A 12301-nucleotide genomic window follows, 5' to 3' on the forward strand; every position below is an offset into this window, starting at 1 on the left:
TTGGGCTGCAAAGAGGCAACCGGCCGGTGAATTAGGAAGAAAGCGCCTCTCCTCGCACCGGGACCTGGCTTTCTCCCTGCGTGACATCCCCGCCCGCCCCTCCGTGCCTTCTCTGGGTGGATGAGCACAGACCGCCTTGCGGGCGGGACCTCAGCCGGACCCAAGTCAGCCTGGTCCTTGGTTTCTATGGAAGCCTCGGGGTGTGTGCGCTATTTCTTCCTCAGCATTAAGTCTGGAGGATCTTTGATGGATCAACCCGACAAAAGTTGACTATTCCATGAGGGCGGGGAGCCCATTTCTCGAAACAATTCAAGTCACGGAAATCAACCCCCTGCCCCGTGGCTGCAGAACTTTGTCCCTCCCTGAAAGTCACCCCTGGAAATTCTGGGGGCATCCGAAGGCCCATCTGGGATGTTCCCCTGCCGCCCTGGGTCCCCTCCCTTGCTAGCCAATCCCGTTTCCCTTTCTTTGGGTGGCCAAGTGTCCCAAGGGTGGCACCCCCTCTGCCAGGTCCGACCTCCTGAAGCAGCAGCAGGACCAGTACAATCAGCATCAGACGTTTTCCAGGGAGTCCTTCCGTCTCCCTCTCAGACATGGGTGACAGTTCCCGGGGCGCAGCTCCCCACGGCGCCCCAAGGCGGTGCCCGCATCTGTCCCCCCTGCCCGTGTGGCGTCTCCGCCCCGTCTCACCGTTATTTTCCCCAGTGCCGTGTCCCCGGTGACGAAGCTACACTCCACGGCCGTGACATTCTCTCTGCAGTCCCACGTCAGGGTCGTTCTCCTCGGGTCAAACTTCACGTGCACACTCGGGGTCATGTCCTCGGGGGGCTGATCTGAAAGACGTGGCCGCCCGGTTCAGAAACAACGCTTTCCGAGTCTCCAGGCCCCACCACGGACACATCCCACGTCCCGAAGGGGGGCCTCGCTGTCCGGATGGCTTTCAGCTCCAAACGTGGTGGCGTCTGAGCCTCACCGTCCTTGTCAGCAGCGCACTGCAGGGTAGGGTCCGTCCCATACGGGGTCCGTCATACACGTGAGGGACCCGCGCAATGGGACCCACTGCCTGGACGTGTCCCCAGACGCCAGGCTCCCACCTCCGAGGGGCAGAGACAGATGAAGCCGCTGCGCGGTCACGCACTTACCCGGCGGGGTCAGGAGGCATGCCGGGCCAAACAGCAGCGCCGCCAGGACGGCCTTTGCCAGGGGACACATGGGGCCGCCTGAGGGACACAGCGGTGCTGCGCAGAGACAGAGCGTCACCCTCAGAGGACACCTGCCCTCGCGGGGACTCTGGGCAGAAGGACCCGGCGGTGCGAGTCCATCAGCCAGACCCTCCCACGGGTCAGCACCCTCCCTTGGCTCCATCCTGTCCACACAGTGCCTTGGCCCGCGTGAGGGACAGACCGTTCCGTGACGCGGTGGCCGGGCGTCCCCCGAGCTGGACAGGCCGGACGCACGGTGTTTCCCGCCCGCCCCCCAACTAGAGACAAGCTGCTGGGAACAGACGGACGTTCATTCTGACCCAAATCCCACCCCCGCCTCCTGCGACGGCCGCGGGCTGGTTCCTAGAACAGGTTACTCTCGCGACCGCAACAAACATGTGCGTTCATATCCATACCTGGGAGCTTTCACGCCACCCGAGATGAACCCCTTTATCCTTCCCAATTCTGGGGTGCCTGCTCGTTTGGCAGACGCCCACCATGCACGTCCTTCGTGAGTTTCCCCTCACGTACACCCGGGTCATCCCCAGCCCGGAGCGCCCTGCCTCTGTTTTGGGAAGGCAGGTTTGCGTTTTGGGTTTCTCTCTGGCTGGGCGCGTACGCGCACCGCGGGAGGCCATGCAGCCTCAGGTGCTGGGATTAGGATGTGGACGTCTTTGGGGGGCACCCTCCGGCCCCGCACGGGCCCCAGACCGCGTCCCTGGGGCTCGGGGCGGAGGGAAGAATGGGCGTCGGGAAGAATGGGCGTCCGCGCGCACGCACGAGGCGCAGCCGAGCGCGGAGGCGCATGACGCCGCTCTACCTGCCCACACCTGGAGCCCAGGACAGGCCTTCGCTCTGTGCCGCAGCCCAGGGGCGCAGCACCGGCACCCCTCCGCCCCCGCGCTGAGGTTTCATTTCTCCAAAGCACCTCCTACTCCGGAGGCAGTCAACTGATATTCAGAGACCCCCCACCCACGGGCTTCTGCTTTCAACTTCCCTCAGGGAGGCCGCTGCGCCCCACCCAGCGGGGGAGGGACTGACCAGACAGGGCCGCCCCCACACCCACCTTGAGCGAAGCGTCACTGCCGGGAGGTGCCCGGGAACCGAGAGGTCACTGCGGTCTTTAGGTGCTTTGGGGACAAATCATCACCATCTTGATTCGTTCCTCCCGGCTCCCAATGTCTCTCTCTTTTTAAAAGGATTTTTTACATTTATTTTTAGAGAAGAGGAAGGGAGAATGGGAGGGAGAGAAACACTGATGGGTGGCCTCTCACATGTCTTCAACTGGGGACCTGGCCCACAACCCAGGCAGGTGCCCTGACTGGGAATCGAACTGGCGACCTTTCGGTTCACAGGCTGAATCCACCGAGCCCCACCAGCCAGGGCGTCTCTCTCTTTTTAATCCTCACGCCAGGATATGTTGATGGAGTTTCAGACAGAGAGGAAGGGAAGGGGAGAGACAGACAGACAGACAGACAGAGGGACACACAGAAGCACCGATGTAAGAGAGAAACGCCTGTCACACGCACGGTGACCGGGGACGGAACCCACAGCCTTTTGGTTCATGGGGATGATGCTCCAACCAAGCAACCACCCCACCTCCACTGACCAGAATGAGAAAAAAAAAAAAAAAAGAAAAGATGGGGGGCAAGGGGAGAGAGAGAGAAAATAAGGGGGGTCAGTCTGTGCACCCCACTGAGGAAGCTTAAATGATGTGACTCAGTGGGAGGAGTCCCCCCCAAAAGCCTCCCCACTGGGTGACTCCCACTCAAGGATGCTGTGGAAAAGGCAAATCTATGGGGACAGTGAAAGGGCCCTGGTTACTGGATTTGGGGGGAGGGATGAAGAGGGGGCCAGCAGATTTTAGGGCCCAGAAGCTGCTCTGGGGGACCCTCTCTGGGTAGACACACATGATCATATATGTAGGCCAACCCAGAAAGTGTCCACCAGCAAGAGGGACCCCTAACGTCAGCTGTGGCTGTCAGTCCATCCCGAGGTGTCCCTACGGGCTGATTAATGACCACGGAGTCACCACAGGGACCCCGGACGCTAAGTACTAACGGGGAGGGGGGCATGTGTGCACGGGACATGCTGCGTCGGTCTGTCTGCAGGTCTCGGTCCGTGCGTCTGTCACGAAAGGTGTCGCACAGAAAGCAGAGCCGGTGTGACCGCGCTGATACATGGCATTTACCGGGGCATGGGAGTGGGGCTGGCGCAAAGGGGATGGGACTGAGGAGGACACACTAGGGGTCACAGCATAGTCATGGGACGTAAAGTCCCGCATGGACACCAGGGTGGATAATATGGTCATAACTCTGTATGGTGGCAGGTGGGATGACAAATATCAGGCGGGGTCCCTTGAGACCGTCTGTGACTGCGTAGCCATAACGCTGCGCGCCAGACGCTGTATGTGAGCTGCGTCTGCCCCCCCCCGATGGTGCCCATGGGGGGTGAGGCAGGTTCCTCGGTGGCGGTTCCACCGTGGAGCACGGTTCTGCGTCCTGAGCGAGCCCGCCCTCGCCTTCCGTTCAGGACGTGGCTTTTCCCGGAGGTTCCTGTCTCTCTTGGAGGGTCCACGACCCATGTTTTCCGTGATTTCTTTGGGTTGATGGACTCTTATCGGTCTCAACAGTGGACCCACTTCCCCGGGGATGTGAGTTTCCGGGGGTTGCCGGAATAGAACCACAGATTTTCTTCCTCCTTCCTCTCCCCGCTCCCCGCTCCCCTGCATGCAGGTCCAGGTCAATTCCTCTCCCGTCCGGTCCTGTTCAGCACCTGCTTCTTGGGGTCCCAGACCCTGCGCCCACCCGCTGCCCTTGCTGCTGCGTCTCCTTATCCTCAGCCCTGATGCCTGACCTCCCAGACACCCCTTCCTCTCTGCGGAGCTCCCCCCGGGCGCCAAGTCCCCCCTGAGGACACAGCTCTGCCTCTCCATCCGACGTCTGGGCTGCAGCCTCCTCACGGGGCTGCCCGCCGCCTCTCAAGACCCCCCATCCACCTACAAGACCGGCCACCCACGGAAGGCTGCCCCCCGCCCCGCCACCTCTCAGCCACGGTGCCTGTCCTTCCCGGGGTTCCACTCCTGGCTGAAAGCCCTCTGTCTGTGTCACCTGGGCGGGGGGGGACATTGATTCCCAGAGGGGGCTTCCCTGCACCCCGCGCCTCCTCTTCTCAGTCCCGCCCCCCACCCCGGCGTCTGCCACGCAAACACCGAGCATCGTGCCCCCGGCTGAACAGGTCCGCGGCCCCCGAGTCCCCAGCGACGCGCCTCCCTCCCAGCTTCTGCGTCTCCCGTCGGCTCCACCCAGGCTCTTCTAGACCCGAAAGCCCTTGCTGGCTCCGGCTCTGGAGCATCGCCTCCCGGGGGGGCAGCCCACCTTGGACAACCCCGCGCCTCCCGAGCTCGGGCGTGTGCCCCTGCGGGACAGGGAAGCACCTGCTTCCTCCACGGGCAGCGGACCCCGCCCCCCAGCCTTCCTCCAGGTGTTCGGGGGGTGGGGCGTCTCTGCTCCCGCGGGGGGTGTGGGGCGGACCTCACTGCACAGCAGACGCTCTAGAGGGGGACCCCTCCGTGGTGCAGGCGACCATCGGGGTCCCCTTTCTAGGAGCCCTGAACGTCTCCACTTTCCGTGGCTGTTGCCCCGCCTCCACTCCGTGCCCCTCATCTTTGCATCTCCCCGCTGGGTTCTGGGGGCCTGGTTCCCCCTTCTGCACGCCCGCCGCGCTCACACAGGCTCTCCGGCAGCTGGGCGCAGCGAAAGTGGGGCTCCTGCGCGTCCCCACCCAGTTCTTGTAAACCGAGCTCCCTTGAACCCGGGTTGGGCAACAGTGGCAACTTCTCCAAACGGCTTACAAGAAAACAAAACCCCCAAGTGATGCAACCGCCCCCCAGGAATCTGCGCGAGGGGGCTGGCCAGCCCCCCGTGAGCTATCAGGCAGGGCTCTTGGGCAGCAACCGTGGGGCCCCCCCGCTGGGGAGAATTCCGACACGGCGAAAAGTAAGAGCATCGCGCTTCAGTGGACGGCCAGAGGCGGGAGTTTCGGATCAACAGAAACTCAGGCCGCCTTGGGGGGTTCCGTCGTCACCCTCTCTTCTCCCAGCTCTCAGCACGTCACAGTGCCTTTGTCCCCCACATAGACCTCGGCGTTCTGCAGGGGGGCGGCTGGCAGGCATGGCTCCCGACCGCCACCTGGCAGGACAGCGCTCCGAGTTCCAGGCGCGGCCAGGGAGCCCCAGGGGAGGCTCTGAGTCCGCTCGGGGACCCCAGGGCTGCCGTGGGTGGCGACTCCCAGACAAGATGGGGTTTGGGGCTCCCTGCAGCCCGCGGGATGTGTTCAGAGCAGCGATAACACGCAACACCATGGTCCCCAGGGACCCTGTCCGCTCTGCCTGGCCACCGGCTTCGGGAGGAAGGCACTCTCTGCAAAGCGGCTGCGTGCCAGGCGACGTCCCACTGTCGATGACCTCAGGGCCGCCTGCTCCCAGGTGTGTCCCAGCATCCGGGACGCATCCTGTCCCCCCCTCTGCCACCCCCCACCGGGGGACGCCAGCCTTCTCCCAGCGCACACCGGCTAACTCCCGCCGCTAGCTGAGACCTCACCACGGAGCAGCTACCTGCCACCAGAGTCCTTGCCTGCTTATCCTTCTGCGACGGGCACCCTTCATCCAACGGCCTTGGTCTCCCACCCCGAGGTCCCTGCGGACCCGGAGCACCACCCCCTGCCAGCAGAAACGCAGGAGGCCGCGAGGACGCATTGCAAGACCCCAGCGGGAGGCCTCGGCTTACCCCGCTACGCCAGGCTCTCCTCCATCCACGCGCCTTTGTTCACGGTGCCCCCTGACCCACCAGCCTCTGTCGTCCCTTTGAGCAACGTCGTAATGGCCACAAAGTGCACAGACTGCCTGTGTCAGGAAACACCAAGCCAAGACTTCTCTTTCTCCAAAAAAAAACCTCCCCCTTTCACGCCAAACTTCCTCTTGCTGTTTTCTCCACAGCCCCACGGCTTTGCGCAGAAGGCAGGCATGGGCGCAAGCCGCGGGGGCGTGCGGGCGGGACACGCGTGCCCACGCTGTGGACACACACGTGAAAATAGTAATGACAGCCACGGGGGACGGGGGCAGAGCAGAGCGCCTGCAGCTGGCTGCCCGTTCACGGAAGGGAGGCCTGCCCCGAGGAGCCACGGAGGGAAGGCGAAGTTCCAAAGAAGTTCTGCTCCAAGGGGGCGCCCTGGGGGGTGTGTGTGTGTGTTGGGGGGTCTCCGGACTTCAGCGATGCATTCCTGTTCCCTCATGTTTGAAAGTGGCCCCGTTCCCTGCCGTTCCCTTCATCGGGTCTTTCCTGAGCCCCGTGGGGCTTGGCAGCCGCAGCAAGAGATGGCTGAGCAGAGGAACCCTAGGGGTGACCAACCCAGACCCGGGTGTCCCCGCAGATGACAACCATGGGCCAGGGTTGGGCTCGAAGGCCCCACGGAGGGTGGCTCCAGCCAGGCACGTCATCGCTCCCAGAGACCCCCTGTGCGCCCCTCCCCCACTCTTAAAGCTTAGGAGCAGAAGGACACCTAGAGAGGGGGGAGACCACTGTGAGCAGGCAGGTGCAGGCAGATGACCAGGTGGCCACTGTCACCGATTGCAAAGGGGACGGGCATCGGCACTAAGCTGGGTATCAGGGTCAGAATCAAGGGAGAGGCTCGCACTGGGCGGAGGACGTGCCCCTGGCTTCCTTTCCTGGCTGGGCAGATATTTCCGATGCTTACGCGCTGGGAGTCGCTGCAGCATGAAAACCCCCACAGCGAAGAAAGAGGCCCTGCAGCGGGCACCCCTGGGTCGTCCCCACTCTGTGCGGCAGAGCTGCGCCGGCCCCATCGAGGCGGCGGATGGGGTTGGGGACGGAACCGCTCCGGCCCGCCGAGCTCCTCTGTGAAGGCCGCCGATGACGAGCCGGCACGTCAGAGCAGGGTGGATTTCTCCGGGGGGCCGCCATGGTGCCCCCACCGCTGGTCACTGCTGGAAGACGTACCCGCTGTCCCTACAAGGGACAAGACCCCAGAGCGCGCACTCCTCAGCTCCCCTGGGCCGCGCGCCTGCACTGCTGCCTGTCTGCTGACGCTCCTCGGAGCGTTTTTACCGTTTTAGCCCAGAACCGGGAGTATCACAGCGTTTCTGGGGCTGCGAGCCCTCCTAGTGAGCCGGGGGCCTGGGACATCCATCCAGAAGATCTGCTTGTTTTCGTGATGGCCACCATGCGGGGCCTCGCACCCCACCCAGAGGGAAAGGTCAGGAAGTGATGGTCCGCGCTAATGACAGCTTGTTGTTTGGGGGGAACCCTGGTTCCATCTTTTCTTCATTGCTTTTCCTTTGATCTTTTCAGAGCTGGTCACAGTTTCCACCGGACAGGGGAGAGGAAGGGGGACCCTGCTCCCCATTGTTATGGAGTAAGTGCGAGAACCAAACGGTCGGAGACAATCAAATTAGAATTTAAAGAGCCTTTATTAGCTGGCCAGCGACTGCCCACCTGTCCACAAGCTGGACTTAGGTGGACAGCCCCGACCTTAGGGATTGGGGGTTTATAAAGCATTTCAGGTGCATTCATGTTCCTGCAGGTTTGAAAACTTGAACAGAAATACAGCTTGTGTAAGCAAAAAAAATTTCCCACTATTCCCAGGTCATTGCTCAAAGGAATCGGTCACTGCTCAAAGGAGGAACAGTTAGGTCAAGTTCCTTGTTCTGCTTGGTTTAAGCATACAACCGTGGGGGTCTGGTTCCCGGGACCCAAGTTCAGCTGATTATCCTACTGGCTAGACATCTAAGAAATACCCTTTAACATCCATCACCATCATCACCATCATCACCATCATCATCGCCACATGTATACAAGGCCTGCCCAGAAAAAGTCCAGCCGTTGTGAATGTAACAAGAATGGTTTGTGCAACACTGATGGAACCTGGCAGCCAAGGACAGGGGACGGGAATGCGTCAGCATGAACGATGGCGACCTCACTGTACTGGTCAGTGGGGGTGGTAGACACTGTTGAGTGAGCAGGTGTCCTGTGTGGCTGTCTCATTCAAAGTGACTGACCAACAAATGTGAATCAAATTTTGGGTCAATCTTGAACATTCCTTGGTGGAAACTATTTGGTGACTCAGAGGCCGCAGCTGTGGGCATCTGGTGGTTGGCAGCTTCATCACGACCACACACCCACTCAGGCATCATGTCTTGTGCAGAGTTTTTTGGCAAAACATCAAATCGCCCAGGTGACTTAGTCCCACCTACAGCCCAGATTTGGTGCCCTGGGACTTCTGGCTTTTCCCCAAACTAGAATCACCTTTGAAAGGGAAGAGATTTTAGACCATTGATGAGATTCAGGAGAGTATGGTGGGGCAGCTGATGGCAATTGGGGGAACTGTGTGAGGTCCCCAGGGGCCTCCATCAAAGGGGACTGAGGCGTCCTTGTCCTGTGTACAGTGTTTCTTGTATCTTCTTCCATAAATGTCTCTATTTTCCATAGTACATGGCTGGACACCTTCTGGGCAGACCCTGTATACACATATACATCCACACACACATCTGTGTATACACACCCAGAACAGACCTGTATTTTCTTAGAATTAAAAAAAGATTTGAACATCTCGGTAAAGGCGGGACAGCCCACGCTTGGACAAACTCACGCCGCCCGCAGACGCGCCGTAAGGGGCGCACGATTTCCGGGGCCAACTTTGGCAACCATATCATGATGTTAATCTCCCACAAGCTGCCCCTGAGGTATCCACGAGGTTCTGTGCTTAGAGACGTGGTCTGCTTCTTGCTGTGAGAACAGAAAACCAAGCAAACAAGCAGGCAAAGGCAAGCCGCCATTGGAAACTCTACAAGGAAATGGAACGTTAACAATTAATTCATTGCCATTCTTACAATGTTTCGGATGCAACTGTTAAAAGCCATGAACGCTTGCTCTGCAGGGCGCAAAGGCAGCTCCACCTGGTTTTTAAGAAGGAAGAGAAGACAACAAGAAGAGGACAGAGTGAAAGGCGTGACCGCACGGGCGTACAAGGACATTACACACTTATGACAGGATTTGCTCAGACTCCGTCTTATAAAAGCGCAGCCACCGCTGAGCACAGAAGGAGACCAGAGGGCAGCCCCTCCTGAGTGGATACCCTGCCCCCCACTATTCCTGAGAAGTTACTGAGGCAGGGTCAACCCTGGGAGGTCCCTCAGCATCCCTCTGAGCGCCTGGGTCTTGGCCACGGCTGAGTCCCCCCTCCCAGCCGTTCTGTGGCGCGGCACACGCTGCGGCTTGGGCTGAATGGTTCCGTCCAGAAAACTTCCCCACTTCAGACTCCACGGGAGGAACGGCCTTCCCCTGGGGACCCGCCGGGGTGCCCAGAAACCGCAGCCGCGGGCGCAGAGGCCTGGGTTCTCGCTTTCACACACAACCCTTCCCTGGCAACCGGTCGGGAAGGTCACGTTTCAGAACAACAGTTCCTCCAGCAGCAGGTGCTTTCTCCAGACCGGGCAGGGAATTCCCGAGCGTTTCCAAGGAGATGGCCCTCCTCCGTTTGTCCTCTGGTCGGCCGGGGACACGCCTCCCCTGAGGCCCCAGGGGACAGGGGCAGCTGCTTACCCACCCCGTCCATCAGCAGCGGGGTGGCTGGGTGTGGCCTACAACTCACACGATTGCTCCGTTCCACCGGTACCACAGGACACACCTGTTCCCTTGATTTGCAAATCGGCCGCGCATCACGCTTCTGGCTTAAAAAGCCCTTTTGCAATATTTAGGAACGCTTTATCCCAAACAGGCTCGGACCCGAAAGGCGGATTCTGTCTCCCGTCCTGGACGGGCCCCCAGCTCTGCCTGTTCGGGGAAATGGGCACCTGCATCTCTCATCCCAGCCCAGAGGGCACGTGGGCTCACGTGGGATTCGTACGCACGCACGGTCAGGACTGCGATTTCCACGGGAGAGGGCGGGCCCCGGGCTCGCCCAGGAGCTCTGCGGGATATTGCGTGCATGGAGCCGCGTCCGCAGGGGGGTCAGCAGGGCCGAGCGCCTGGAGGAGGGTCTGTGTCTAGGAGCAGGAAGTAGGATGTTTGTGGGGTCTGCAGGCGGAGCTGTGGACCCTCCTTGACCCCCCCCCCCACTGCCCCACCCCACACACTGGAGTTTGCAGGTGGCATTGGGACGGTAATGAACGTGGAAATGCCAGCTCAGGAACTTCCGGATTTCTATTTCTTCTGTCTCCATGACCCTCAGCGAGGCGGCTTCTTAACCAGCAAGACACTTAAGCCTCAGCCCCCCCAGGATGGACGGATGGACGTGGTGATGTCAGCTGACGAGAGGCCCACTCTGACCTTCTGTCTCTTCCTCGGTGAACGGAAGATGCCCCTTGTTACCGCAAGGTAAGGGGGGGGGTGCCCATTCCGTCAAAACAGCCACGGCGGCTGCTTTGCCAAGTGGGGGGGCTCTACGAGACGTAATGACATCCGTGACCTGTACACATGAAAAGCATGTAATTGGCAAGGTTGGGACATGTGTGTTTACGTGGGAAAACAACTCCACTCTCCATTCTGCGCCCTCTCTCCCCCTCGAAGCTGCCCCCACAAGGCAAACTCTCCAAGTTCCCTTTCACCTGAGCGCCCCGGCCGGATTTTTCAGAGGGAGCTACTGACCCCTCGTGGCCAAAACTTCTCTTCACACAAAACAGGAAGCGGGAGCATCCCAAGCCCTGCCCGGCAGGACCTTCCACCCCGAGGCAGGGCAGGCTGAGCGCGCAGGCGGACCGCACAGTTGGATGCGGTGAGTCCCGGCACCGTGCGCCCCAGCTGCTGGGGCCAGCGTCCCCGCGTGGGTCGGAGGGTGTGCCCTCCCCCCCCCAAAAAGCGCTGACATGGGAACCCTCCTCCTGTGAAGGAGCCCTGCCTTCTTTGGAAACAGGATTTTGCAGGTGTGATGCATGAAAGGCAGCAGCAGGAGGGGCTGCCCCTCATCCGGGGTCCCTGTAAGAAAGAACTTGTCTGCCAGGCTGCAGCCTCAGACTTTCTGATCCAGAGGGAAAATCTTGGGGCTCCCTGCACCCTTCACCCCAAATGTTGTGCAGCTCCGATGCTTAAAGCAGCTGGTTCATCCCCGCCCCCCTCATTTTCTCTTTGCTGTCACTGGTTGCTCCTTCTGCCACATCCTGAACACGGTCACTGGGGAATGATGCCTGAGCACCCCTTAACCTTTGTTGACGGGGCGGGGGAGGGGGCACCATGAAGCTCACGCGGGGCCATTGGCCAGGGCTGTGGGGACCCTCTGCCCGGCCACAGAGCGCCCAGGTGCAGCAGGCTCAGGGGCTCTTGTCCCTGGTCCTGTGGGCGGGACGTAGGGGCACAGCCGTACGCAGGCGTCCTGTGCCCTCCTTGTGCCTCCAATGGAACTTCTAACTTCTGGTCACTAGGGGTCCTCAGTAGCTGCCTCTGACCCTCCGGCTGGGGCGCTGGGCACCGTGGTCTTGAAAGGGACAGGGGCCTCGTCACCGAGCTCCATGTCTGCTTCCTTGTCTGAGTCTGCGTCCTCTGAATCTCTCCCAACTCCTTTGGAATCCTGCATCCTCATCCTTGCATGCATTTGTTTGTTCCCTGACTCCTTGGCCCCGTTCACGCCAGGGAGCCGAAGGATTTCAGGCTGTCCCCTCCCAGCAAGGAGAGTGTGCTCAGCCAGATGTCACAGCTGGTTTCATAGTTCAGCCTGGGGGTTGGGTCCCCCCACCTCCGTTCCCTGCCCCCCCACCCTCCGCAGGGCAGTTTCTTGGGGGAAAAGATCCATTTCTAAGGCCTGTTATTTGCATCGCTTCTATACATGAAGATGAAAAGGTCTTTCAAAGTGTGTTCCGGGATGTTTTTTAAAATTAAAAAATATATGTGTTTATTGGTTTGAGAGGGAGAGGAAGGAAGAGGGACAGAGGCAGAAACATGGATGTGACAGAGAGAAATGTCGATCGGTTGTCTTCTGTTCAGGCCGGGACTGAGCCTTGAACCCAGAACGCAGACCTGCACCCCGACGGGGGGGTGGGGGGGGGCGGCGGGCAAACCTGTCAGCTTCTGGTGTGCAGGACGGGGCTCCGA

This window comes from Furipterus horrens, unplaced genomic scaffold (assembly GCF_987537825.1).
Source record: "Furipterus horrens unplaced genomic scaffold, mFurHor1.1.pri manual_scaffold_17, whole genome shotgun sequence".
Taxonomy (NCBI): domain Eukaryota; kingdom Metazoa; phylum Chordata; class Mammalia; order Chiroptera; family Furipteridae; genus Furipterus; species Furipterus horrens.